The sequence below is a fragment of the Pinus tabuliformis genome, chromosome X, assembly GCF_031772625.1.
Source record: "Pinus tabuliformis cultivar Carrire ecotype Pingquan chromosome X, CPIR1, whole genome shotgun sequence".
Lineage (NCBI taxonomy): Eukaryota > Viridiplantae > Streptophyta > Pinopsida > Pinales > Pinaceae > Pinus > Pinus tabuliformis.
Genome location: NC_142308.1, coordinates 1279773142 through 1279778285, shown reverse-complemented (window position 1 = coordinate 1279778285; position 5144 = coordinate 1279773142).

Genomic DNA, 5144 nt, shown 5'->3' with positions numbered 1-5144 from the left:
CACTGTCTGCCCTGGGCGCCTCCAAGATATTTTCACCCAAGGATCTTTTATTCCTTTTTTTCTTCTTCTTCTTCTTTTTTTTTTTTTTTTTTTTTTGTGTTTTGCTCATGGTGTAGGTGGAGTGGAGACAGGGACCTTCTCCACTACCAATACTGATTGACCAAGAGTCTCAATGAACCCCTGCTTGGAAAGGGGCTTCCTCTAGATCTTCAATCTATGCCCATTGACGAGCATGGGGATGGCTTCTTCATCAATGGTCCGAATAAGGACTGAGCCATTGTCATTGCATGTTTCCACTGTATATGGTCCCAACCATCTTGTCCTCAGCTTGCCCTTGAAATCCTTGTATCTTGAATCATATAGCAATGCCTAATCTCCTGGCTGAAATTGCTTTTCTTTGAGGCGCCAGTCATGCCATATCTTTCTGACTACCTCTGAGTGGACAAGGGCCTGCATTCTCTGTTCATCTAATCCATTCAGCTGAAGTAATCTTTCCTGTTGTGCATGGCTGAGATCTAGGTCCAGCTGAGCTGCCAACCTCAATGTGTTATATTCAAATTCTATGGACAACAAAGCCTTCTTCCCATAGACCAGCTCATAGGGTGTGAAACTTGTTGTAGTTTTCCAAGTAGTGTTATAGGCCCAGGTGGCCTCAACCAGGCAATCTGCTCAATCTTTTCTGCTGTTGCTCACTACCTTAGTCAAAATCCCTTCCAAAGCTCTGTTAGTAACTTCCACCTGTCCATTTTCTTGCGGATGATAAGGGGTGGAAGTTCAGTGCTTAATCTTGTGATGAGTGAGCAGGGCTTCAATTAGGTTAAAGGTAAACTGACTTCCTTGATCTGTGACTAATTCTCTTGGATAGCCAAACTTGTAGAAGATATTTTCCCTCAAAAACTCAGCTACTTTTTCTTCTATTGCTGCTTTGATTGCCTTTGTTTCCGCCCACTTTGTCAGGTAATCTGTGCACACAATGATGTAAGACTTCTGTTTTGAAGGAGGGTTGATAGGACCCACAAATTCCATGCCCCACTTCTCAAATGGCTCGAAAGTCACTTGAGGCTGCAAGGGAATCTCATCTTTTGGAGTAGGTTTCCCCATCCTTTGACATCTGTCACATTGGCTGATGTATCTCCTGACATCTTGATGAAGAGTGGGCCAATAGTACCCTGCTTGTAGAATTTTGAAGGCGGTTCTCTTTGCTGCAAAGTGGCCCCCACAGGGCCCATCATGACAGGTTAGGAGGATGTCAAAAACTTCCTCCTCCCTGACACATTGCCTCAAAATCTGATCTGGGCCAACTTTAAAAAGATTGCCCCCAATCCAGGTGAATGGGGCGCTTTTCCTCACGATCTTGCTCTTCTCTTTTGAGGACAGGTATGGCGGAAACTGTGCTGAAACCAAACAATTTGCTATGTCAGCAAACCATGGAGAGAGTACTGAAATAGAAAATAGGTGTTCATCTGGAAATTGATCATCCACCATCCCTTCTTCACCTACAAGCAGATCTAGTCTAGACAGAAAATCAACAACAACATTTTCCTTACCTGGCTTATCAACAATGATCAAATCAAATTACTGCAATAAAAGTAACCATCTAATGATACGAGCATTTACATCAGGTTTATTCATCAAATACCTAATTGCAGCATGATCGATGTGTACGAATGTTTGATAACCAGTGATGTAGTGTCTGAACTTGTTTAGGGAATGGACTACAACTAGGAGCTCTTTTTCGATTACAGTGTAGTTTAATTCTGCCTTAGACAGGTTTTTACTGACAAAATATATGGCATATGGTAGCTTCTATTCAGCTTGTCCTAAGGCTGCTCCTATGGCTTTGTTCGAGGCATCTGTGTGAATGTGGAAAGGTAGAGCCTAGTTTGGACCTCTCAATATTGGGGCAGTTATCAAACTTACCTTTCAAAGCATCTAGAGCCTCTTGACAGTTGTCAGTCCATATGAACTCAGCATCTTTTCCCAAAAGACCAAACAACGGAGAGGCTAGCTTGCTAAAATCCTTAATGAACCTTCTATAATACCCTGCTAAGCCTAGAAAACTCCGAACATCTCTTACCTTTTGAGGAGGCAGGACCCTTTGGATGATAGCAATCTTGTTGGGATCCACCTGTAAACCTTGCTGAGAAATTGTATGACCTAGCACGGTCCCTTCAATCATTAGGAATTCACATTTATCAGGACTGAGGGACAGGTTCATTTCAATACACTTGGCTAAAAATTTCCTCAGGTTAGTCAGAGCTTCTTGGAAGTTAGAACCATAAGGGGTAAAGTCATCCATATAGATTTCCACTGAATCATGAACCAGCTCAGCAAATATGCTCAGTACTGCTCTCTGGAAAGTGGCAGGAGCGTTGCACAACCCAAAGGGAAGGACCCAGTAGGCAAAGGTACCCCATGGACAAGTGAAAGTGGTCTTATCTTGGTCTTCCGAGCTGATTTGGATCTGATTGTACCCGCTAAACCCATCTAGGAAGGAAAATAACTTCTTCCCTGCCAGGCCATCTAACACTTGATCTATGAAAGGAAAAGGGAAATGGTCCTTCTTGGTGGCTTTGTTAAGTTCTCGATAATCTACATAAATTCTCCACTTCCCATTTTTCTTGGGCACAAGCACCAAAGGAGAAACCCACTCGCTGTCAGAGATGGGGTAGATGAATCCTGCATCTAGCAACTTTTGCAGTTCTTCTTTGACAATGTCCTTAAGGGTTGGATTCATCCTCCTTTGAGGCTGCCTGACTGGTTTGCAATCCTCCTTAATGTAAATGTGATGGGTACAGACTGAAGGGTGGACTCCTTTCATCTCTTTGTAGCTCCAAGCAAAAGCATCCAAATGGTTGTTCAATAAGCTACACAGCTCTTTCTCTTGAGAGGTGGATAGGGATGAGTTGATCTTCAAGGTTCTTTCAGGGCCAAATTCCACATTCTTAACTCAGAGAGAGGTCGGATTAGCCGCACAGAGATCAACTAAAGCACTGGCTTGGGTTTCTTCTACCAACTCTTCTAATGGCAGCACACTGGGAGGTGGATTTTGAATCAAATTCTCAATAAGATCATCCTCGGTTTGAGGACCTCCCCTGGTGGCTTCCATTGTGCACAATGGTGCAGAGTAGACTTCATCCTCATCTTCCTCCTCCAACCAGAGAGGTAAGTCGTGTTCTAGCAGAGGTTGGGCAGGAGGATAGAGGACAAGCCACTTAGACATCTGCCCATTCTTGATGGTCATGCTCCCAGCTTGACAGCTGATGTAAGCATCTGCAGTGGCTAACTAAGGCCTTCCCAAGATGAGGGGGTACCCTGTGAGCTTTGCCTTTGGCTTAAGAACCAAGAAGTCAGCAGGGTACTCCCAGGAATCAATGGAGACCATGACATCTTCCACAATCCCCTCAGGAGTCATAGTGGAGCGGTCTGCCAACTACAGTACTGTTGAGGTCTTTCTTAGGGAACTTTGAAGGTTGAGTTTAAGCATAGTGTCCCTGGTCATTACGTTAATGGCAGCCCCTAGATCAATCAAGGTGTGGGGGATTATGGTGCCATTGATGTGGACATTGACTACAGGACTCCCAGGGTCCAGATATTTTGGACAGATTACTTGTCCCAACATCAGGTCAGACAGTTGTCCTATGACATTGATAGTTGGGGCATCTCTCTTGCGCCTGCCTGGGTGCCTGAAACACTTCTCTTTGATCAATTTTTTGTAGATTGGTACATCTTTTATGGCCTGGAGAAGTGGTATTTTTACACATAACTGTTTAAGTTCTCCCAAAAGTTCAGTCTCTTCTGGGTTTGGTTGCGTGGTTCCAGTTAGTCTCTCAGGAAAGGGTGGAATGGCTTTGGGTTCACTTTCCTGTTTCTCTTCCTCATCCTCCTTAGGAGGAGGTTGGCTATCTGGGAGGACCTTCCTAGATCGTAGGTTGATCTCTTGAATCTCCACAGCATAGGTAAGGCATGTTGTCTTTCCAGTATATCCCTGTTGGGCTTGTCTGTTATTGGGGTTCGGATTCGGTTGAGCAGGAATCTGGGGTTGTCTTGGAGGAGCATGAGGTAATGGTTGTGGTTGAGCAGGTGGTGGAGGCAAAAGAGTGGGAGGAGAGTTGTATTGAGGCCTCCACCCCTGATGAGGTGCATTCCACTAAGGTTGTGGCTGAGTGTGAGAATGAAACAAGTGAGCAGCTAGTTGAGTATGGTATTGAGGAGGATACGACCAAGGAGGGGGTGTGGACTAGGAAGGATGAGCAGGGGGACCCCAAGAAGGCATGGAAATGGCTTGATTGGGGTTATAATAAGTCTGTGATTTCCCTTGCATTCCTCGCTGGTAAGGTCTGGATCCATGTGTCCTCCTTTGGTTCATGAAGTAGAGTGGTTTAGTGGCTCCTTCAGCCCCTTGGTACATAGCTTTAAATCCGGGCAAGGAAGGGCACTGATTTGTAGGATGGTCTTCTTCACAGACAAAACACACTTCTACAGAGTGCAATGGACACTCGTTCCTAGGATGCTTTCTAGTGCATTTGGGACAAAAGATGGCCAAAGCCCTCTCAGCTTCCTCTTGCTTCTTTTGGATTCGCAAGGTATCCATTTGCATGGCAATGGTCTGTCTCATCTCGCTTTTGAAGTCTTCCATCTGATTTGCAAATTTGTTTTTGGATAAGGGGGCACTGGCTAAAAGTTGACTTCCCCTACCTCTTTTTCTGGTTGCCCTAGAATGGTTTCTAAACACAGTTTTTATGTCATCATAAGGTAGCTGGTAGATGTCTCCCCCAGCCAGCAAATGGAGGGTATCTAGAAGGTCTTCAGGGACTCCTCGGAGCAGAACCAACTTCAGAGATTCGGGGTCAAGTGTGCACCTGGCCCTTTTATAACTAAGTTGAAACCTCTCTTCATAGTCTTCTAAAGATTCATCACTTCCCATGGTCATCCGAAAGATTTCTTCCTTTGTTTCCTTTGACCTACAATAATCCTGGTATTTGTTTTTAAAGGCTTGCTGCATCTGAGCCCATGTTGTGATATTGTTTCCAGGTAACCCCATGAACCAACGTAGTGCTGCATCCTTGAGGGTAGAGGGAAAGAGTTTCAACTTTTGCTCGTCTTCTGCATAGTCATAGGTTTGACAAAGGACAATAAAGTCA